The sequence below is a fragment of the Phyllobates terribilis genome, unplaced genomic scaffold (assembly GCF_046119375.1).
Source record: "Phyllobates terribilis strain yellow unplaced genomic scaffold, ASM4611937v1 Scaffold_2__4_contigs__length_985480577, whole genome shotgun sequence".
Taxonomy (NCBI): Eukaryota; Metazoa; Chordata; class Amphibia; order Anura; family Dendrobatidae; genus Phyllobates; species Phyllobates terribilis.
Genome location: NW_027362762.1, coordinates 899,296,507 through 899,321,298, shown reverse-complemented (window position 1 = coordinate 899,321,298; position 24,792 = coordinate 899,296,507). Strand labels below are relative to the sequence as shown.

Here is a 24,792-nt window from a genome sequence, read left to right as displayed (position 1 = left end):
GTCCATTAGCATACATTTCTGAACACATCTGCAATGTATACAAACATCTCTACAAAAGTTCACTGGATTTTATTTTCATTCTTTTATTGCTTCGAGCTCTCTCTCCCAATGTGAACAGTACAAAGAGGTTTTATTTATAAGCTATAGCTCTGTATATTTCTTTCCATCTCGCAAACACTATTAAATAAGCAAATAGCGAAGTATAAAAACCTTCATTATTTGTGTTAAGTATGTTACATCTTAATTAAATGTTGTCCTATGTCTGATGGCCATACATTCAATCCATTTGCCTACAGTAATTGTTTCATATTGAAAACATCCATTTAGTTAATATTAAGTGCATTTAGTAAAAAAAAAAAAAACTGGATATTTTAATCCACAGGTAAAGTCTGTGCAAACAACATTTCTATGCTTTGAACATTGCTCCTCTTATGCGCTTGCAGCAACAGTAAATTAAAGAATCGTACAACAATGCGGACTATGTGAGATGTAATTAACTTGTTTTTGCCAGCTTCAGACCTGGAACAAGCCGCATGATGCAAGTAACAATGAAAAGGATAACCAATAAGTAACAAAGCACACAAATAATCACTTTCAAATAATTATCTTTTTTTTCAATGGACACATTTATAAGCCTCTATGCCAAAGTTAAAAAGTGAGCAAAAACCGAGTTCCTTGATCACAGACTTGTATTGCCACCTGTTATCTCTTAATACAGTTATTGTTTTTTTATTAAACTGTTTTATCTAAAATTTAACTTGAAGCTCTTGGGTCATAATGCAAAATCTGTAAAAAATGTCCATCACATTCCATTTGCCATTTAAAACGCACTGCTCAAAAAATTAAGGAACCACACAAATCACACATCCACATCGGATCTCAATGAATTAAAGATTCAAAATTAAAATATTTACTGATATAAATTGCTCAATTCAGAGAGAACAAAGTGGTACGTCAATGCGGTCAATAGAGACAAAAATGATTTACCGATTTAGGGTCGGATCCCAAATCACCCCGAAAATAAAAATAAAAAATTGAAATCACAGGAGGATCCAATTTATGTGAATTTCATCTCAGCAACTCATAATTAAACTCAGCAATGTGAATGGCTGCCACATGCCAATAGCGATCCTGACAATGTCAGGGCATGCAACTGATGAAATGGTGGATGATGTCCTAGGGAATTTCTTCAAAGACCTGGATTAGGCCCTCAGTGAATTCCTGGACAGTCACTGGGATTAATTGACAGAGTCTTATGCACTGATATATAATCTCCAAAAGGTTCTTAGCTGCATTCAGGTCTGGGGGATGTGAGGGTCAGTCAGTGGCATCCAGGAACAGTCTACACACAGCACCAGTGTAAGGTCTGACAAGGTTCTGAGGATTTCATCCTGGTACGTGGCAGTAGCCAGGAAAATATTAGTGAAATCTTATGCTACTCTCCAAGCATATGCCTCTCAAAAACCATAATTGACCCACCACTGAACTGATCGTGCTAATATCTGTTCCTTGCACTTGAGACTTGAGACTGTGCTTGGAGCCACAGCAAACCTTCTTGCCATATGATGGGCCATTGAGCGAGGAGGAGATTCACTACCAATGCAACCTGATTGGGCTGCAGGTACCGGTAGTGACAAAGATACTAGCAAGACTTAGTAAGAAAATATAAAGAAAATGGAAATTGTTTGTGGCCACCACCTGTAAAACCATTCTTTTATTGGGCGATGTCTTATTGTTGCCTCTCTTGCATGTGTCATTAGTTTTCTTGCACCAAAGCTGGAGAAGTTGTTTCGCAATCGCTGATTCTTTCTAATTATACAGATTCATATCCTTAAATATTATGATGCTTAAAGGGACTCTGTCAGCACAGAATGACTGTTCAATTCCAGTACAGGTGCATGGTGCACCGTTGGCGTGGCAAAGCATTTAAGTGCGCCTTCCCACCTACTTATTTTCCCCACTCGTTTTTTTATTGATAGCTCTGGCTTTATAGAGGCAGAGAACAGCAGAGATAGAGGGAAACATGCGGATGGGAAGATGTACCTAAATATTTTGTCATACCAAGGGTGCACTGAGAACCTGTGTTTGGTTTGAACAGTGATTAACTGCTGAAGAATTCCTTTAATTATTTTCTCTTAATTTTTTGTGCAGTGTGTTTTTTGAATCCTATCTATCAGAGGAGACTTCAGTTCCCACCAGGCATCTTAAAGCACCACTCCTGTGTTTTGGTTTTTTAAGCATTGGAGTGGTGCTTCTTATCAAGGTCCTAGACCATACTCTTATACTTACTCTCTGCCATTTTCACCTTCCATCGGCACCGCTCCAGTCTCATGGCTCCATCTTGTGACCGCAACTTCTGACTAGCCAAAAGTCAGAGGTAACAGTCATAAGCTCTCAATGCAAGTCTATGAGAGCTAGAACGGGACTCTCATAGACTTACATTGAAAAGTGACCTCCGGCTCATCCAGCAAACACTGGAGTGATCCAGCAAATCACAAACTGCTGGTGACCTACTGGAGTGGTAGAGATAGAAGATGAAGACGGTGGCTGGCAAGTATAAGACTAGTGGCATATCTCAGTTTAGCATCATTTAAAGAGGACGCACTAGCTTTCCTGACCTGTCTGTTTAGTAAATATTTTATTTTAAATAACAGAATTATTCAGGATCATCTTTTTGTATAGCTATTGTGCTGCTTCTGTTAATTTTCGTGCAAACTTATGAATACATGTGCTGTCACTAAATTAGAGCTGTGAGTGTCAGAGATGGGAAAGGGCATGCCTCTTTGTCAAGGAAAGAGGTAACACCCAGTTGTCAATTTAGTTATACATTTCTAGGAGGAATAACAGATCAAGTGTACAGCTTGTAGTAATGAGAAAAGATTCTCCAGAATTGTTTATTAAACATGTCAGGAGAACTAACAGAACCAGAGCTAAGTTGAGCCCTATACAGTCTCTAGATTTATAAATGGTGCTCTTTCATTTAAAATATATTTTTAGTAACCTCTCTTAGGGTATGTCCACACAACATCTTTTTTAAATGGATTCTGCCTGGAAAACTGTTAAAAAAGAGCTCAATAAATGCTAAAAATAATGAATAAACAGAGGGAGAAATATGTTGAACATGTCACCAATTTTCTAATTAAATATATTTCTAAAGATGATATTGACATGCAATTCTCACCAGATGTCAGTAACAACCTATCCAATCCACACAGGCAAAAAAATCAAACCACAAATGTCCATAAATTATGTGTAATAATGAGAAATGACACATGGAAAAAGTATTGAGCATGTTTACTGAAATGTATTTAATACTTTGAACTAAAGCCCCTGTTGGTGATGACAGCTTCAAAACGCCTCTTGTATAGAGAAACTAGTCACATACATTGCTCAGGTGTGATTTTAGCTCATTCTTCCATACAAACACTCTTCAATCCTGAATGTCCCGTGGGCTCCATCTATGAACTCTGAAGTTTAGCTCTTTCCATATTTTCTATTGGATTCAAGTCAGATGATTGGCTGGACCATTCTAGCAGCTTTATTTTCTGTCTCTGAAACCAATTGAGAGTTTCCTTGGCTATGTGTTTGGGATTATTGTCTTGCTGAAATTTTCACCCTTGTTTCATCTTCATCATTCTGGTAGATGGCAGTAGATTTTTATCAAGAATGTCTCAGTACATTTGTCCATTCATCTTTCCTTCAAAAACATGAAGTTTGTGAGTGCAGTATGCACAGCAACATGTCCCACCTACGAACTTCATTGATCGTATGGTGTCTTAACATGGTGTGTATTATGGTATACAAAGAGTTTAATCTTGGTCTTATTTTACCAGACTATATCATGCCAGTATTTCACAGGCTTGCTTAAATACTGTTGAGCAAACGCACTTGAACTTGCTTTTTCTTCAGCAATGGAGTCTTGTGTGGTGAGCATGCATAAAGGTCATGGAGGTTGTGTTCATTTCTTTCTGTCTTTTTTTAAACAATTGTACCTGCTATTTCCTGGTCTTTCTGTAGCTCTCAACAGGTGGTCCTTGGCACATGGAAAACTAATCTGATAATTCTTTTCAATCTTTGTCTGAAACTGGTCGTGGCCAGTTTATTGTGAAATTTTGTTCTTTTCACTTCAGGATTAAGGCCTCAACAGTGCTCACTGGGGCCTTCAGTAGTTTAAAAATTCTTCTGTCAATGCCATCACTATGTTTTGCAACAATTAGGTTGTGAAGGTCTTGAGACAGTTCACTGGTTTTACTCATCATGAGATGTTTCTTGTGTTGCTCCTTGGTAATGGGAGACCTTTTTATAGGCCATCAGTTAATCCAGCTATTATTTTTCACTGAGTGGCAGGATTGCTTTTTAATTACTGATAAATTTCAGATGGTGTCATGACTTCCCTTGAGTTTTTGCACCTCTCGTGTTTCATGTGCTCAATACTTTTTCACTGTGTCATTTCTCATTATTACACATACATTAATTTATGGACAGCTATGGTTTGATTTCTTTGCCTGTGTAGATTAGTTGGGATCTTACCGACATCTGGTGATAATTTCATGTCAATAGCATCTTTAGAAATATAATTACTTAGAAAATTGGTGATGTGTTCAAAACTTATTTCACCCACTGCATGCACATCAATGTTAAACCTCTTGTTGGTCAAATATTTAGGCTTTTTCAAGTTCTTTCAAATGATTCAGGCTTTGAAAGTTGGAAAGTGGCTAAAATAACTGATTCAACTATTTTTCCTCAAATTTTCAGTTGGAAGCCACTCTTGTTGTGAGAAGTGCAAAAAAATAATGCACCGTCAGCAAAGTCAGAAGAGATGACAAAAAATGACACCTCAGGAAAAGACTGCTGATTTATTTCTAAACTGTTTCTTACATCATAGACTATGTGGATATGCCGGCATTTATAAGTTGCTATGTGCACATACCCCTAGGCCCAACTATCAATGCAGGCCTGACTTCTGAAGCCAAAAAGAAAAAGCAAGCTTACCATCTATTGTCTGCACTGCTCGATACCACAAAGCTCAAGGAAGCCTGACAGATTATAATATTTTCCAATAAATCCCAAACACATTCCAGCATTTGTAATAAAATCCATATGTTTGGTCTTCCTTTATTAAAATATGGTACAGAAATGCAAGTAGAAGCATAGTTCCATCAGCGATTGGGATTTCTCGAAATGTACTGGCTTCCAAAACATCAGGCAATTGTCAAAACTGCAAAAGAAATATATGAAAGCCAAACAAATTCAGTTATCAACTGCAAATATTTCCATTACAGTTGTGACAACTGCCAGGGGTTTCAGAAGTCAGTACTTTCCAATAACTCCAATTCGCTGAAGGTACCATACTCCAACTTTCTTTTCTACATGATTTTTTAATGATTGAAGATCTAAAGATATGGATTTTATTGCAAGTGCTAGAATGCTTTTGGGATTTATTGGAAAGTAGTTCAATTGACAGCAATTCCTTCTAACTCTTAGTATGCAGTGGGGAAAATAAGTATTTGATTCACTGATGATTTTGCAAGTTTTCCCACCTACAAAGGATAAAGAGATATGTTATTTTTATCGTAGGTACACTTCAACGGTGAGAGACAGATTCTTAAAAAAACAAACCCAGAAAATCACTTTGTATGATTTTTACATAATTAATTAGCATTTTGTTGCATGAAATAAATATTTGATCACCTTCCAACCAGCAAGAATTCTGTCTCTCACAGACCTGTTAGCTTTTCTTTAAGAAACACTCCTACCCTGCATTCATTACTAGTGTTGAGCCACCCCCGTAGTGTTCGAGTTCGGTTCGGTTCGTCGAACACCCGTGTGTTCGCCGAACTGTTCGTCAAACTGTTCGTCGAACACCTTCGAACACCGTTAAAACCAATGGCAGGCAAACAAAAACACATAGAAACACATAGAAAACACCTTCAAAGGTGTCCAAAAGCTGACAAACTGCTCAGAAGACACAAATAACACATGGAAAAGTGACAAGTACATATAGTCATGCGAAAAGAAAAGAGGTGGAGGAGTAAAAGGAGGGGGAGACACAGATATAGGCATGTCATGCCCTTCTAAAATCCAAAAAGTGAGAAGCCGAGACGGCCAGTCCGCTCCTGCCCGTGCCACCTCTGTGTCGCCGGGTTTGTGCCAGAGCCGCGGTGAACCCTGACGGCCAGCCCCCCTCTCCCAATACTGGTGCCTGTCCGCTGGTGGGTCGAGAGAGCCCCCCTGTGGTGGAGGCAGCTCTAAGCTTTTTAATTTAAATTGTCCCTCTAATTTGAATGAATACACTTTAAATCCATTTACAAGGATCTATTGGAGGGCAAGTCTCATGCCAGCAGCCGCGTAATTCCAGCTCCAGTAGCGTCCACTAAAGCTGCTGCAGTTAAAAAGCTTTTATAAGGATCGAGCTCGGCTGTCCACCGCAAGGCATCCTAGTGCCAGTCCCAGCCCATATGCCTTGGGGTGCCTCCTGATGCTCTTCACTGAGTATCCCGTGGTCCCGAAGCATTTCCTTTGAAAAAATTAAGTGTCCAAACTACAGGTGGTGTAGCTTGCTTAACAGCCGGGATAATCCGCTGACTAGCAGACACTGCTACTAGGCACAAAGTATTTCCTGGGCTAGATGCAGTTAAAAATTTGTAAGTAGATACTCTCGTTGGATGCTGAGAAAGCATTCCATAGAGTCTCCTGGCACGCCATATATGATTCTCTTAAAAAGCTTGGGGTAGGGGTCTAGGGGACCCTTTTATAGCCAAAATCACGGCCCTGTATCACAATACGTCACCTAGGCTGAAGATAAATGGAACTGTAGCACCGAGGGCTCGGTTGCTACAGACGTATTGCACCTCACCCAGAGGTGTGATATCTCACTCTCAGATAAGGATGGAGTGTGGATCAGGACCCGACACCTGCATGCATTACACCACATTGCCGTGGGGCAGGGCGACCAATATGCCCCTGAGATGGGCACGACAGTCCCTGTCCCTGGCTGGAGTGGGGGGAGGGAACACTGAGGAAGGGGAACCCTGCAGTGCAGGAGCAGGGAGGAAGCAGTTCCTGGGTGCATTGAGAAGGGAGTATAAAAGGTGGGCACCATCTTAGTTCAGTGCAGAGAAGTCTGAGCAGAAGTGGCAGGGAGCAGGGGCTCTGCATGAGCTCTGCTCCGGAGGCGGGCCTAGTAACAGAGGCCCAGGCCTGCAAGAGGGAGAAGGAAGGAAGAGGAGCGGAGAAGGCTCCAGGAACGAGGAATGAAGGGATCCCAGGGGTGCGGACGGGCGAGTCGCCACCGCACGCCCGAATCCACCTGCGTGGAGGGGTCAGGCCAAAGGGGGAGACCGGTCCCCGAACTAGTGGAGGCAGGAAACGACCCTCAGCTAGAAACCGGAGGCTCTGACATTTTATGTGGCGCAGCCCCTTGCTCCACCCGCTAGGAAGGCACCACATAGGGTCAGGGAAACTGGCGCCAAGTTTACCAAGAGGAGGCCCGAGGCAGCCGGACAGAAGTGTTGGTAAGAAAGGCCAGACAAAGGACACACAAAGGGGGTCCTGTGAAGCGCTCCAAAGTTATCTGGGAGTTGTCTGAGGCCCTCACCTGGTGAGCACAGTACGACGTGGGCAGCCGTTACCTGCAGACGTGGTCTGGATAATAAGAACTGTGAGTAAAGGCCCTGAACTGCATCACTGACTCCGTGTCGTTACTGCTGCTGCCCTGCACCATCACCCCCATCCTCCGCATACACTGCCCTGAGGCTATACTCCTCCCGTGGGGAGTTATGCTACGCTCTGCTGCACCCACAACACCAGCCTTAGCGGTCTGCCCTGTAGCGGCGGTTCACTCTGACCGCAATCCACGGGTGGCGTAGTCGGACATTTAAACATCAAAACCACATAAATAGTTCCGCCACTGGTTTGACCGCCCTGAGCCACGGAACCGGATCGCCGCCGCGAAGACTACAACCACCAGCATCCACCAAAAAGGGTCCGGCTCCGGGTGTCCCAAGGCCCAGGGGGTGCGTCAGAACATTTTCATCACCTTTCACAATCACCAATGGGACAAGGCAGGGATGTCCTCTGTCCCCTCTCTTATACATCCTAGTGACGGAGCACCTGCTCTCATCAATTCGCCATAACCCCAATATTAGGTGGATTGAGGTGGGAGGCACCGAGTACAAGTGCTCTCTATTTGCTGATGATGTCCTAGTATATATCACTCAATCACATATATCCATCCCTGCTGTTATGGCTGAAATAGATCACTTTGTTACATGGTAAAATTTTAAAATCAATGCAGCGAAGTCTGAGGCCCTCGATGTCTCCCTCCCTAAATCCATATAGGATTCCATCCAGTCCAACTTTCCCTTTGCCTGGCCCTCACAGGGTATCAAATACTTAGGAATTCCTATTCATAGAGACCTCTCCCATCTATGTTATCTTAATTTTGGGCCCTTTATTGAACAATTCCATACAGACCACGGTTGGCAAGTTAGAACTGTAAGATTCACTACGTGAACCACTGGTGTTTTGTGGAAAAGCACATGTACACCGCGTTCCAAATTATTATGCAAAAAGTGTTTAGGAGTGATAAGGGAAGAATTTGTTTGTTTGTCAGTTAAACTCATTGATGGTGATGTGTGTCAGGGCTCTTTATATCACTGTAAGCAATTGCAGACACCTGTGCTAATTAGTTTGGCAGGTGTGTCCAATGAAGGCAAGACTACTTAAGAAGGCTCTCTCACATTATTAAGCAGCCTACATTTTCTGCCAAAATGGGAAAGAAAAAGGATGTGTCGGCTGCTGAGAAGCAACAAATTGTGGAGTGTTTAGGTCAAGGCATGACTACAATCAACATTGTGCGATGATCAGGATGAAGTGTCTTGGCAATCAAGAAGTATGTAGCTGATTCACAGTACACACGTGTGCGTGCTGATAAGGGCAAATTGAGGACTCTTTCCTACAGGCAATTACGTCAGGTTGAAAGAGCAGCGGCAAAAAAGCCTTGTCATAGCAGCAGACAAGTTTTTGAAGCTGCTTGTGCCTCCAACGTCCCCCGAACAACAAGATGCAGGGTCCTTCAGAGGTTTGCAGCTGTGCATACGCCATCCTGTCGACCTCCTCTATCCACTTCACACAAGCAGAAATGGCTCCAGTGGGCCAAACATTACATGAAGACTGATTTCAAAACTGTTTTGTTCACGGATGAGTGCCGTGCAGCGCTCGATGGTCCAGATGGATGGAGTGGAGGATGGCTGGTTGATGGACACCCCACGCAAACACGGCTACAGCGCCAACAAGGAGGAGGTGGAGTAATGTTTTGGGCTGGAATCATGGGGAGAGAGATTGTCGGCCCCTTTAGGATCCCTGAAGGCGCTAAAGATGAACTCCATAATGTATGTGGATTTTCTCAAACAGCACTTCCTGCCATGGTTCAAGAAGAAGAACCGTGTATTTCACAGCAAGATCATTTTTCTGCATGATAATGCACCATCTCATGCTGCACATAAAACATCTGCATCTCTGGCTGATATGGGCATAAAAGGGGACAAACTTATGGTGTGACCCCCATGCTCCCCTGACCTCTACCCCATTCAGAACCTTTGGAGCATCATTAAAAGGAGTGTCTATGATGGCGGGAGGCAGTTCACATCTAAGCAACAGCTCTGGGAGGGTATTCTGTCCTCATGCAAAACAATTGAAGCAGAAACCATCCAAAACCTGACAAATTCAATGGACGAGAGAGTTCAGAAGCTCCTTTCGAACAAGGGGTCCTATGTGAAAATGTAACATCACCTAGAATAAAGTTTTGAGTTGAAAACTGTTTGATTTCAGTTTCTAACAACCTGCTAATGCTTATAATTTCAAAAATGACCATTTTTTTGGTCTTTATTAAAATGAAAAGGTTGATCGAAAAGTTTGGGGGATCTAAGAGTGTGGCAACCCAGTAGTCATGATTACTTCGAATTCTGACAATATGAGGGTCATGCTGCAGGTAGTGCAGCAAGAAGGCACTTATGTGTCTTGCGCATCTCGGAGCCCCAAAATTATTTTCCGGGCTAGATGCAGCTAAAAATTATTTTTAATTTTAAATCTGGTGAAGCTTATTATAGATGGCCTAATAGGATCAGTGCTGCACACTGCTACAAAGCCCAAATTATTTTCCAGTCAAGATACAGATAAACATGATTAGTAATTTGAAAGCTTAAAATGGTTGGTAGGGTGATTTTAACCAATCATCAAGCTTTTACTCTCCCCAGGATGACACAGGGGTAGAAAAGTCGTTTCGGATCCATGATTTGTTCATCTTTATGAACATGAGTCTGTCTACATTATCAGTGGAGAGCCGCGTGCGCTTATCTGTCAGCACACCACCAGCAGCGCTGAACACACGTTCAGACAGAACGCTGGCTGCGGGGCATGACAAGATCTCCAAGGCGTAAGTGGCTAGCTCCGGCCATTTATCCAGATTGGAAGCCCAGAAAGAGCAAGGGTCCAGTGACACAGTCGTGGCTTCAGTGTTTACTTGGAGATACTCCTGTACCATCGTCTCTAGGCGTTGACTATGTGTCAGACTTCTTGTCTCCTGTGGCCTTGCAAAGGATGGGCTAAAAAAGTGGTGAAATGATTCCGCAAAATTGATGTTACCAGCAGATACTGTGGTTCTGTTACGGTTTGAGTGCTGAACACTTGACGGTCCCACGGTTGGCAAGTTGGAACTGTGAGATTCACTACGTGCACCACTGGTATTTTGTGGAAAAGCACATGTAAGATTCTGCAACAGTCTCTGCTGATACTCCTGCATGCGTGCATCCCTTTCTATGGCAGGAATAATTTCTGCAAATTTACTTTTGTACCGGGGATCTAACAGTGTGGCAACCCAGTAGTCAGGATTATTTCTAATTCTCACAATTCGAGGGTCATGTTGCAGGTAGTGCAGCAAGAAGGCACTCATGTGTGTTGCGCATCCAGGAGCACCAAGTCCCTGTTGTGTTGGTGGGGCGAGGTAACAATCATGCTTCCTTCCTCTGTCCTCTCCCCCCAACCTCGCACAACAGAAATGTGATCAAGGTCTCCCTCATCTGATTAGTCTTCCATCAGTTCGTCCTCCACTTCTTCCTGGGCTCCTGCACCTTCCTCACTAGTTTGGCTGCTACCATGCGCCCTTGTAAAATCATCTCCCCCACCCTCACATGCCTGCCGCCTTGGTGCTGCCGACCGTCTGGACCTTGCAGATGTTAGCCCTTCCGCATACAACTCCTCCTCCTCTACTTCCTCCACCTCCTCTTGTGCCACCACCTGACTCCGAATTCTGTTTAACATGTGCTCCAGCATGTAAATCACCGGAATAGTCATGCTGATAATGGCATCGTCAGCACTAAACATCTTCGTCGCCATTTCAAAACTGTGCAGAAGGGTGCATAGGTCCCTGATCTGAGACCACTCCTCCAGCGTGATTTGCCCCACCTCTGAATCTCGTTGGCCCAGGCTATACGTCAGAACGTATTGCACCAGGGCTTGTCGGTGCTGCCACAGTCGCTGCAACATGTGCAGAGTTGAATTCCACCGGGTAGGCACATCGCATTTTAGCCGGTGAAGTGGCAGGCCCAACGACTTCTGTAGAGATGTAAGTCGCTGAGCTGCGGGATGCGAACGGCGGAAGTGAGCACACAGCGACAGTGCCCTCTGCAGAAGGCCATCTAGTCTGGGATAGTGGGCTAAAAATTGCTGGACAACCAGGTTCAACACGTGAGCCATACAAGGCACGTGTGTGACATTGCCCCGGCGAAGGGCCGCACCCAGGTTTGCAGCATTGTCGCACACGGCCTTCCCTGGTTTCAGGTCCAGTGGAGACAACCATTCATGAAATTGGTTCTCCAGAGCTGACCACAACTCCTCAGCTGTGTGACTCACATTTCCCAGACATTTCAATGTAAAAACCGCCAGATGACGTTGAGCCCTACTGCCAGCATAGTAAGTAGGTGTGCAGGATCCCTTCTGCGCAGTTAGAAAGCTTGTGGCATGACCAGACAGGCTTTGGGTGCAGGTGGAAGACCGACAGGAGGTTGAGGAGGCAGAAGCAGTGGAGGAACTTTGACATAAAGAGGATTGACGCACAACTCGTGGGGACGGCAAGACTTGGACAGCAGCCCCTTGTCCTGCTGTCACCATAGTTACCCAGTGCCAGTCAGCGACATGTAACGCCCCTGTCCATGCCTACTCGTCCAAGTGTCTGTGGTGAAATGCACCCTGTCACACACAGAGTTTCTCAAAGAAGCGGTGATGTTGTGTGCGACATGCTGGTGGAGCGCAGGCACACCTTTCTTTGAGAAGTAGTGCCGACTGGGCATCTGGTACTGGGGCACTGCGACGGACATAAGGTCTCGAAAATCCTCTGTGTCCACCAGGCGGAAAGGCAGCATTTCTGTAGCCAAGAGCTTGCAGATGGTGAAACTCAACCTCTTAGCTTTCTCATGGCTAGGAGGAAATGGTCTTTTACTTGTCCACATCTGAGGGACCGAGGGCTGGCTATTGTGCTTAGACGGGGTTGATAAGGGTGTCCCCGGCAAACTGCCGGTCTGTGAGGAAGATGCAGGCGGACATGTTAGGTTGCCTTGATCCAAAGGTGGTGCTATCGATGTCGGACAGCGCTCAACACCAGCTGCTGTTACCACCTCCAAAGAAAATGATGACCTGCCAATCACGCTGGCTGTTGCGGGTAAAGAGGTGGCAGGTCTGCGCCCCAAAACAGGTGTGACTGCTGTCCCCCCAGTCACAGAGGATGAAGAGGCCACGGATGCACAAGATATGGCAGACGGTGGTTGGCCCGGCCGGCTAGGCCGCATTGTAGCACACTGAGCTTCCCACTGCAACTTATGCTTCATGTCCATGTGCCGGTTCATGCATGAAGTACTCAAACTATGTATTTTTTGGCCTCTACTTAGCTTTTGCTGACAAATGTTACAGATAACACGAGTTGGGTCATCTTTATCGATCTGAAAAAATGCCCAGGCTATGCAAGGCTTAGCACCCATGCGACCTGAAGAGCCACCACGACTTGTGGTGAGAGGCAGAGTTGTGTTTGAGGATGCAGTTGTTGACGTGCTTCCAGTACTACGTCTCTGTCCAGGAAGGCGCAACCTGACCTCGTCGTCACTAGCATCTTCCTCCACCTCCTCTGCTGACCTCATCTCTTGGCTGACTGTGGGTTGACAGTAAGTGGGATCTCCGACCTCATCATCATCACCCTGTGCGTTATCACACCCGTCGTCCTCAGAGCCAACCTGTTCCTGCCCTGACAAAAAACTAAAGTTGTCGCTCCAATCAGGTATTTGAGTCTTATCATCGTCTTCCTCATTGTCTCCACCAACAGGAGTTACAGTTTGGGAATGAGGGTCTACATTATGGTCAGAACCTTCTGCGTCTGGTCCTGGATCCGACTCATAAAGATTCTGGGCATCAGTGCAGATCATTTCCTCGTCTGGATTCACAGAAGCGCTGGAGTCGACCTCTGATTCCCAGGCTATAGTATGAGTAAATGACGCGCCCCTGGGCCTGTGTCGCGCTGCGGTGCGCACGCGGGAGCTTACCCGGAGCCGGATCCGTGGAGGGTTGTAGTCTCGTGGCGGTGACCCGGTCCGTGCCCAGGGAGTCAAACTGGACGGCAGTCTACTAGTAGTAAATAGTTGATGACTACGCCACCCGTTGAGTGCAGCCAGGGAGCTGCTGCTGCGGGGCAGACCGCTGAGGCCGATGGTAGGATTATGCAGCGTGATAGTATAACCCCCAACGGGAGGGGTATGGTCTCAGGGCAGCCGACGTGGATGATGGGGGTAGCAGGAACCACTCAGAGACGGTACGGTGTAGTTCAGGGTCTTTACTGGTAACAACGATAGACCCTCCCGGAGTACTTGCTAGCGAACGGGGCCTGGTCAGTCCTTGAGCAGATGGGATCTCCCCTGGCCAGGCGTAGTTGTAGGCCTCCCAAACTGACTGTACTCTTCTGGCTACCTTGCTAGAAGCTGATGTAAGTAGCCCACGTCCCTGAGTGTACCGTGTGGTGCTCACCCGTATGGCCGGTGACTCGGGGCCTTCTAATGGCTTCCGCTCCACGATGGCGGTGCTGGTCCCACGCGTGTGACCGTGCCTTCGGGCTTCTGGGCCAGAGGACCTGAAATCCCCTGCCTGACGGATTCTGCTGCTGGGTAGGAGTTAGTCCCCACAGCCTCGGACTCCGGGTCCGGAAAGAAGTCTTCTTAGTCAGGGCGAGCTCTGCAGCTGCCAGCCTCTGACTCCTTGTAACTTTGCTGTTTCCTATGCTGCTTCTTGTCTCTACTCCACTTGTCTGACTCACCCTGCCTCAGCCCCGGGTTTATACAGGGGAAGTTCTTCCCCTCCCAAGACTGGGCAGGAGGTGTGGCATGCACAGGATCCCTGACCAAAGGACCTCCCACCTGCTCTCAGACATAACATTACATTACTGTGGAAAACCAGACCCCTGGGGTGCCACATTCCCCCCTAGTGAAATTTAGTACTCCGGGACTAAACACATTTAGAAAAACATAACAAGGCAAAAACATTAATAATACAATAAGAAAACATATAAAGATGGTTACGGCGTGTCCGCAACCGGGTGCAGTCTCTGAAGAGAGCAAGGTGTCCATTTCACCAACACAGGGAGACGTAACCAGGTAGGGGTCTGTCTTACCCCGAGTCCTTAACAGTCTCTAGTCCATCCTGGGTTACGCTCCAACTATGTACAAGGATTCCCGGTAAATCCACCAAGGATTCCTAAAAATAACTAGAAACACAAAATTATACACAAGCAACAAGACACAGAAAAACATAAATAAAACAATTTATACACTTTAAATTCTCCAGCGTGCGGGTAACTGGCCTCTAGTGGCCCGAGTGGACCTACGGAGCTGACTGTCTGGCCCTGAACTACAGGGTGTAGGAGCTGTCAAGGGTAAACTGGGCAGCTGTCTACCGGCTCTTTGTCTCACTAGGGGTACGGCAGGCTCACTATAAGCAGAGGGTTGATTCTCCTGTTCTGCTTGTGTGGAGTCTTCTGCCTCCTGGACCGGCTGTTCTTCCAGCTCTACCCGTTGCTCCGTAGGTTCTTGGGATGATGGTTGGAGGAAGGTGAGTACGGGTACCACAACTGCACCATTGACTTGAGTCCAAGACTGAGGGAAGTCCCCGAGCACGGTACTAACCATATCTTCCCTTTCTTCCACGGGTCGATGGTCTTCTTGTTCCTCTTCAGGGTTCCTCAGTTGTTCGGGACACTTCTTCAGGTGGTCCCGGGATACAATGGCTGTGGTTTCCCCTCCGTCTTTACTGATGGTACAGACCTTCGGGTTCTCGTGGCTTGAGGGCAGTACGGTGTACGGGTCCTTCTCCCACTGGTCGTCCAACTTGTGGAGCCGTCTCTTCCTCTTCAAGACCTGCTCTCCGGGTACCAGGGGAACAGCGGGAGCATACTGGTTGTAAGTTTTCTCTTGTCTTTCCCTAGCCTGACAGAGACTTCGCTCCACGCTCTCCTGTACTCTCCGGTACTGCTGCTGCCTCTCTGTGTCCCAGTCTGTTTCTGGTGAAGTGTCCTCGGGGGTCAGGACTCCCATTTCCAGGTCAACAGGTAACTTACCAGGTCTTGCCCTCATTAGGTAAGCCGGGGTACAGTTGGTGGAACCTACCGGGATGTGGTTGTATAGGTCCACCAGATCGGGCAACTTTTCAGGCCACAGACTGCGTTCTTCCAGGGGCAACGTTTTTAGAAGATCCATTACCACCTGGTTCATTTTTTCACAAAGTCCATTAGTCTGCGGATGGTAGGGTGTCGTCCTTATCTTCCGGCAGCCATACAGATTGCAGAATTCCTGAAAGACCTCCGCTTCAAAGGCAGGTCCCTGGTCCGTCAGCACTTGGTCCGGGTACCCGTGTGGACGGCAGAAGTGCTGCTGGAAGGCTCTAGCTGTTGTTTGAGCCGTTAAGTCCTTGACGGGGACGACAACCAAGAACCGGGAGTAATGATCCACGATGGTTAACGCGTAGACGTAGCCACTTCTGCTTGGGGTCAGTTTTACATGATCCAAAGCTACCAGTTCCAACGGTTGCCGGGTGACGATGGACTGCAGGGGAGTCTTCTGGCTGGCTCGGTCCTTCCTTCTCAGGTTGCACGGGCCACAATCTCTGCACCACTTCTCGATGGTTCCCCTCATGCCTACCCAGTGGAACCGCTCGCGCAGCAGGAACTCCAGCTTTTTCCACCCAAAGTGTCCAGCTCCGTCGTGGTATGCCTCCATCACCATGGCTGCGTCTCTTCGTGGCACCACTACTTGCCAGAGTAATTCATGCGTCCGGGAGTTAACCATTCTGCGGCACAACTTCCCTTTGTAAAGGAACAGTCGACTCTTCTCTGCCCACAGTTGTTTGGCTTCCTCCGGAGCGTCTGGTTCAAGGCGAGCCTCCGGCCGAGTCAGCATCTCCTTCACCAGTCGGACGGCAGGGTCGCTGTCTTGCTTTTCCGCCCAGTTGTAGTGGGGTAAGGGGTTCAACGTAGCAGCCTGCTTACTCCTTACCCGGTGGGAATACTGAATAGTCCCATGACGGTGGAACGCAGGGAGTTCAACTTCTTCCAGTCCCTCCGGATCTTCTCCTCCGTCCGGCAGGTTTGGCATCCTGGACAGGGCATCCGCGTTGGTATTAGAGCGTCCTGCCCGGTATTTAATTGTGAACTCGTAGTTGGACAGACGGGCCATCCACCTCTGCTCCAGGGCACCGAGTCTTGCCGTGTCCAGGTGTGTCAGCGGGTTGTTATCCGTGTACACGGTGAACCGGGAAGAAGCGAGGTAATGCTTAAAGCGCTCAGTGATTGCCCATACTACGGCCAGGAACTCTAACTTAAATGAGCTGTAATTCTCGGGGTTCCTTTCGGTGGGTCGCAGTTTTTGGCTGGCGTAGGCGATTACTCGTTCCTTCCCCTGCTGGATCTGGGACAGTACGGCTCCTAGCCCGATGTTACTGGCGTCGGTGTAGAGGATAAAGGGCTGGCTATAATCCGGGTACGCCAGGATTTCGTCCCCCGTGAGGGCCATCTTCAGCTGGCGGAAGGACTCTTCTTCCAGCTCTTCCCATTTGAAGGGCGGCTTCTGGTTCTTGGCCTTCCGGGACTGGCCTATCAGGAGGTCCTGCATAGGTGCTGCCTTTTTGGTGAAACCGGGAATAAACCTTCGGTAGTAGCCTACCAACCCGAGGAACTGCCGCACTTCCTTTACGCTGGAGGGGCTTGGCCATTCCTTAATTGCGGTGATTTTATCAGGGTCGGGAGCCACTCCGTCAGCGCTCACTACGTGCCCCAGGTACTGCACCTTTGGTTTCAGGAGGTGACACTTGGAGGGTTTCACCTTTAGGCCGTAACTCGCCAGAGCCTCGAACACTTCCGCCAGGTGTTTCAGGTGGTCCTCATACGTCTTGGAATATACGATGACATCGTCCAGGTACAACAGGACCGTCTCGAAGTTTCTGTGGCCCAGACAACACTCCATTAGGCGTTGGAAGGTTCCTGGTGCGTTGCAGAGTCCGAACGGCATGCAGGTGAACTCGCTAAGTCCCATCGGGGTGGTGAATGCGGTCTTCTCCCGGTCCGCCTCTGCTACAGGAACCTGCCAGTACCCGCTAGTGAGATCCAAGGTAGAGAAGAAGTTAGCAGATCTTAAAGCAGCCAATGACTCCTCTATCCTTGGTAAGGGGTACGCATCCTTGTGTGTGATACGGTTGATTTTCCGGTAATCTACACACATCCTCATGGTGTTGTCTTTCTTTTTGACTAAAACTAATGGGGCTGCCCAGGGGCTACAACTATCCCGGATTACCCCAGCCTCCTTCATGTCTCTAAGCATCCCCTTGGCGTGTTGGTAATGTGCAGGGGGTACGGGTCGATACCTCTCTTTTATGGGAGGATGATCTCCCGTGGGGATGCGATGTTCTACCCCCTTGACTCGCCCGAAGTCTAACGGGTGTTTACTAAACACTCTCTCATACTCTTGAACCACCCGATAGACTCCTTGTTTCTGATGTGAGGGAGTGGAGTCAGTACCCAGATGTAGTTGCTGACACCAGTCCTCCATGTCTTTCTTAGAGCCGTTACCTTCCTCCGGGTGAGATGGAGGCAAGGGTTCCACAGATTGTATAGAATTTTGATTAGTGATATATAATTTGGCTAGCGTGGCATACCGGGGCAGGTACACTTCCCTCTCCCCGATATTTATTATGCGAACGGGCACCCTCCCATGGCGTACATTGACGACCCCCCGTGCTGTCAAAATGGTGGGCCTACTGTCTGAGTAAACTGGTTCTACCATTGCCTGGTAATCTCTACCTCTCAGACCAATAGCTGCCCGGCACCAAATCATCATTTCACTTTTTGGGGGCATGGCAATAGGAAAAGGGTCACACATTCTTACGCTACCAATCTCACCGCCGGAGAGTTCCACTTGTTGCCGTTGCATCAGTGCCCGGATCTCTTTCTGGAGCACCCGCTGCTCGCCGGAGCTGGCATTCTTGGCAACCTGCTGTAAAAGGAAAATCACCTCTGCAAGACAATTTTCAATTACATTAGTTCCTAGAGTTATTTTTGGGTGACTCTCATGTTTATCAATATCTACAATGATCAGTCCCTGTGCGGCCAGTTCGACTCTACCAATTTTGATGGTCACCTCTTTAAATCCGATCTGTGGCACGGGCTGACCATTGCTGGCGATGATACTCAAGTCGTCGTCGGGGTAGCGGGTAATATCCGAGTCATTCCAGTACTGCTTGAAGAGCACGTACGGGATGGTGGTGACCTGTGACCCGGTGTCCAGTAGGGCACTCATGGGAATGCCATCCAGTACCACAGGCAAGACTGGACGTCCTCCCACATATCTGTCGCGCCAGTTCGATGGGCCTGGTGATCTTTTTCCTGGGGGTTGGCCCTCTACCCCAGGTTGTGCCCGTTTAAAGAACAGTACCTTGCCATATGTCCGGGTTGATTGCAGCGGCGGCAGATGGGTCGTCCGTCCTCACTGTATCGATCACTGGGTCTTCCTCTGGCCGGTGGGGTCCTCCTTGGTCGACGCCACGGGATGTCCTCCGGTCCGGATGCCAGCTGGATCTTCCCTGGGGTGGAAACCTGTAAAGACTGCACAGTTCGGGTTAGCGCAGCAACGCTCTTAGCTAGCTCTTGGACCTGATGGTGTAGGTCTGGAGCCGGGTCATTGTCCAAAGCCTGCGCATCAGCTCCCACAGGCCCTGCTGACAAGGGCGCCGCCTCCTGGTAGTAAGTGGTAGTGGGGCGTCTGTGGGTCACAACGCCACCTGGTGCCGGTTCTCGGAGCACCCGGATGGCTCTGTCCTTGAACTGTGCAAAGTCCAGATGGGGATCCTGTAAGGCCATTGCCCGCAACTGGGTTCGGTGGGCATTGCAATATAAACCCTCTATAAATTGTTCAGTCAACAGCCTGTCCTCGTTTCCCACCCCATCAGGGTCGGTCTGCTTTATGGCCCTCAGGGCCTCTTGTAGGTTTAGTGCATAGTCCCTTATACTCTCATGCGCTCGCTGCTTGCACCCGTAGAATCTAAGCTTAATCTCGGCTGAGGTGCGGGTATCAAAGGTGTCCTTCAGCCGGGTTAGTATCCCTGCGACAGTCTTCCTCCCAGGTGGCCAGGATTTTACTTCCCTTTTGGCTGCCCCTGTTAGTTGGGCCACCAGGATGCTCACTTTTTGCTCTTCTGTGAGGGGGTACACCTGGAAGAGGCTATCCAGCTTTTCTCTAAAGTCATGCAGGGTATGTGACTCCCCTGAGTACTGGGGTAGCCAAGCTGCTCCCGGGATATAGGGCATGGTGAAGGGCATAACTGCAGCAGCGGTGACGCTGGCGGGGGTTGAGGCAGTGAAGCTCTCCTCCGTATCCGACATCTTCCTCCCCCCTAGTGGACCGTGGCCTACCTTGCGATGATCCTGTTCCGTAGGCCGCGGCTCCGCAGTGGATCGTCAGGGTTGAGGACCTTCTGTCGCGCTCCGGTGACTTCGGCGTCTGCTGGGCTCCTTCCAGGACCTTACGCAACGTCCGGACGTGAGGCGGGGCTTCAGTTCTCGCGCGCTTTCGGAGTCCACGCCCCTCTTCTTCCCGCGCGGCGTCCTCAAGATGGCGTCCAATGGCGGGAAAACTCCACGGATGGCGGGAAGAAGGTCGAAGATGGCGCCGGATGGCGGGAAAACTTCGCGGATGGCGGGAAGAAGGTAGAAGATGGCGCCGGATGGCGGGAAACCTCCACGGATAGCGGGAATCTTCACCACTGGTAAGTTTGAACAGTCTTTGCTTTTCAGGCACGCAGTACCCGGTGGTTGCGGGCACGTAATCCTGCCGACTACGCCAAAGTTGACGCGCCCCTGGGCCTGTGTCGCGCTGCGGTGCGCACGCGGGAGCTTACCCGGAGCCGGATCCGTGGAGGGTTGTAGTCTCGTGGCGGTGACCCGGTCCGTGCCCAGGGAGTCAAACTGGACGGCAGTCTACTAGTAGTAAATAGTTGATGACTACGCCACCCGTTGAGTGCAGCCAGGGAGCTGCTGCTGCGGGGCAGACCGCTGAGGCCGATGGTAGGATTATGCAGCGTGATAGTATAACCCCCAACGGGAGGGGTATGGTCTCAGGGCAGCCGACGTGGATGATGGGGGTAGCAGGAACCACTCAGAGACGGTACGGTGTAGTTCAGGGTCTTTACTGGTAACAACGATAGACCCTCCCGGAGTACTTGCTAGCGAACGGGGCCTGGTCAGTCCTTGAGCAGATGGGATCTCCCCTGGCCAGGCGTAGTTGTAGGCCTCCCAAACTGACTGTACTCTTCTGGCTACCTTGCTAGAAGCTGATGTAAGTAGCCCACGTCCCTGAGTGTACCGTGTGGTGCTCACCCGTATGGCCGGTGACTCGGGGCCTTCTAATGGCTTCCGCTCCACGATGGCGGTGCTGGTCCCACGCGTGTGACCGTGCCTTCGGGCTTCTGGGCCAGAGGACCTGAAATCCCCTGCCTGACGGATTCTGCTGCTGGGTAGGAGTTAGTCCCCACAGCCTCGGACTCCGGGTCCGGAAAGAAGTCTTCTTAGTCAGGGCGAGCTCTGCAGCTGCCAGCCTCTGACTCCTTGTAACTTTGCTGTTTCCTATGCTGCTTCTTGTCTCTACTCCACTTGTCTGACTCACCCTGCCTCAGCCCCGGGTTTATACAGGGGAAGTTCTTCCCCTCCCAAGACTGGGCAGGAGGTGTGGCATGCACAGGATCCCTGACCAAAGGACCTCCCACCTGCTCTCAGACATAACATTACATTACTGTGGAAAACCAGACCCCTGGGGTGCCACATAAACAGCTCTGCAGACTCAACCATCTGTTCTACCTCATACTCAGACGGGCAGCTGGAGATTTGGGAGCTGTGAGGAAGCAAGTGCGATTTGGGTGACACCTTTGAGGACTGGAGTATTTGTGATGTTGAAGTTGATGTGGAGGAGAGCCCACTTAAAGGAGCACTTGATATCCGTTGAAGCACCTGCTGTTTTTGTGCCTCATCTGGAATTTGTAGCGATTGGCGTGGCCGTAAGAAAGGGATCTTATCACATTGTCCGCTAAAAGAAGTAGACATTTTAGTTTGGCTGGAAGATGGTCTTTCTTCTGCACCTACCCCACGGACACAACCTTTTTTCCCCTTCCCAACACGCCTATTCCCCTTTCCACCAGCAGCAGGCCTTTTTCCACTCATTTTGGTGGTTAACTAATTCACAACTCTGGAGTTGTTTGCACAAAAAAACAATGGATGGTAACCGAGCAGAGCTGAGTGGCCAAACTGTGGTATTAGGCCAAAACTATATGCTGGGTTAGATGCAGAAAAAAATTATTTTTAATTTGCAACCTGATGGAGGTCAGTATAGATGGACTAATAGACCAAGTCCCACACACCGCTAGAAGCCCAAATATTTTTTCAGAGCTAGATGCAGAAAATTTTTTTATTCAATTTGCAACCTGATGGAGGTCAGTATAGATGGACTAATAGACCAAGTCCCACACACTGCTAGAAGCCCAAATATTTTTTCAGAGCTAGATGCAGAAAAAAATTATTTTTAATTTGCAACCTGATGGAGGTCAGTATAGATGGACTAATAGACCAAGTCCCACACACCGCTAGAAGCCCAAATATTTTTTCAGAGCTAGATGCAGAAAATTTTTTTATTCAATTTGCAACCTGATGGAGGTCAGTATAGATGGACTAATAGACCAAGTCCCACACACTGCTAGAAGCCCAAATATTTTTTCAGAGCTAGATGCAGAAAAAAATTATTTTTAATTTGCAACCTGATGGAGGTCAGTATAGATGGACTAATAGACCAAGTCCCACACACCGCTAGAAGCCCAAATATTTTTTCAGAGCTAGATGCAGAAAAAAATTATATTCAATTTGCAACCTGCTGGAGGTCAGTATAGAAGGACTAATAGAACAAGTCCCACACACTGCTAGAAGCCCAAATATTTTTTCAGAGCTAAATGAAGAAAAAAATTATTTTTAATTTGCAACCTGATGGAGGTCAGTATAGATGGACTAATAGACCAAGTCCCACACACTGCTAGAAGCCCAAATATTTTTTCAGAGCTAGATGCAGAAAAAAAATATTTTTAATTTGCAACCTGATGGAGGTCAGTATAGATGGACTAATAGAACAAGTCCCACACGCTGCTAGAAGCCCAAATATTTTTTCAGAGATAAATGAAGAAAAAAATTATTTTTAATTTGCAACCTGATGGAGGTCAGTATAGATGGACTAATAGACCAAGTCCCACACACTGCTAGAAGCCCAAATATTTTTTCAGAGCTAGATGCAGAAAAAAATTATTTTTAATTTGCAACCTGATGGAGGTCAGTATAGATGGACTAATAGACCAAGTCCCACACACCGCTTGAAGCCCAAATATTTTTTCAGAGCTAGATGCATAAAATTTTTTTATTCAATTTGCAACCTGCTGGAGGTCAGTATAGAAGGACTAATAGAACAAGTCCCACACACTGCTAGAAGCCCAAATATTTTTTCAGAGCTAAATGAAGAAAAAAATTATTTTTAATTTGCAACCTGATGGAGGTCAGTATAGATGGACTAATAGACCAAGTCCCACACACCGCTAGCAGCCCAAATATTTTTTCAGAGCTAGATGCAGAAAATTTTTTTATTCAATTTGCAACCTGATGGAGGTCAGTATAGATGGACTAATAGACCAAGTCCCACACACTGCTAGAAGCCCAAATATTTTTTCAGAGCTAGATGCAGAAAAAAATTATTTTTAATTTGCAACCTGATGGAGGTCAGTATAGATGGACTAATAGACCAAGTCCCACACACTGCTAGAAGCCCAAATATTTTTTCAGAGCTAGATGCAGAAAAAAATTATTTTTAATTTGCAACCTGATGGAGGTCAGTATAGATGGACTAATAGAACAAGTCCCACACGCTGCTAGAAGCCCAAATATTTTTTCAGAGATAAATGAAGAAAAAAATTATTTTTAATTTGCAACCTGATGGAGGTCAGTATAGATGGACTAATAGACCAAGTCCCACACACTGCTAGAAGCCCAAATATTTTTTCAGAGCTAGATGCAGAAAAAAATTATTTTTAATTTGCAACCTGATGGAGGTCAGTATAGATGGACTAATAGAACAAGTCCCACACGCTGCTAGAAGCCCAAATATTTTTTCAGAGATAAATGAAGAAAAAAATTATTTTTAATTTGCAACCTGATGGAGGTCAGTATAGATGGACTAATAGACCAAGTCCCACACACTGCTAGAAGCCCAAATATTTTTTCAGAGCTAGATGCAGAAAAAAATTATTTTTAATTTGCAACCTGCTGGAGGTCAGTATAGAAGGACTAATAGAACAAGTCCCACACACTGCTAGAAGCCCAAATATTTTTTCAGAGCTAAATGAAGAAAAAAATTATTTTTAATTTGCAACCTGATGGAGGTCAGTATAGATGGACTAATAGACCAAGTCCCACACACTGCTAGAAGCCCAAATATTTTTTCAGAGCTAGATGCAGAAAAAAATTATATTCAGTTTGCAACCTGATGGAGGTCAGTATAGATGGACTAATAGAATGATGCTATGCCCAAAAGATTTTACTTCACTATGTGCAGTAAAAAAATTGGTATTCTATACACAGGTGGTATATCTTGCAACACAGATAGGCTACTCCACTGACTAACACACTCAGCAATAGGCCAAAAAGGATTAGCTTTGCTAGATTCAGCCAAATGCTGTGAAAAAAACTTGCACAGCACTGGCACAGACCTGCCTGGCAAAAACTGATAGGAACTGATGTAACCTAGTCCTGAAAAGGACTCCAATTACAATTAGTCTTTACTCCCACAATCTATCTATTTAAGAGCACAGACCTGTTAGATAAAAGTCGTAGGAAATGCTGTAACCTAGTCCTTAAAAGGACTGCAATCACAACTATTCCCTACTCCCAAGCTATCTGTATATTTGTGCGAAAATTGGCTTGAAATTAACAAGGTATAGCGCACACAGCAACAGCGGTGCCGTCTAACACGCAGCTGCAGCAGTGAGAAAATGGTGGCGACGGGGAAAATGGCTTGGTCTTATAGGGCAAGGACATGTGACATACACTGCCAATCACACATGCCCTTGCTTGTGTGAAAAAAAGCACTTCGCTCCGTGTGTGCGCTGCTGATAGGCTGACAGATTGCACCTCCCCAC

General features: G+C 47.1%; 1 protein-coding gene across 1 annotated transcript in view; it reads right to left on the bottom strand.

The window, feature by feature from the left end:
- The window catches only part of ROBO1 (roundabout guidance receptor 1), a 1,620,698-nt gene that overhangs the window by 1,250,965 nt on the left and 344,941 nt on the right, over positions 1 to 24,792 (bottom strand). The gene's annotated exons all lie outside the window — the stretch shown is intronic.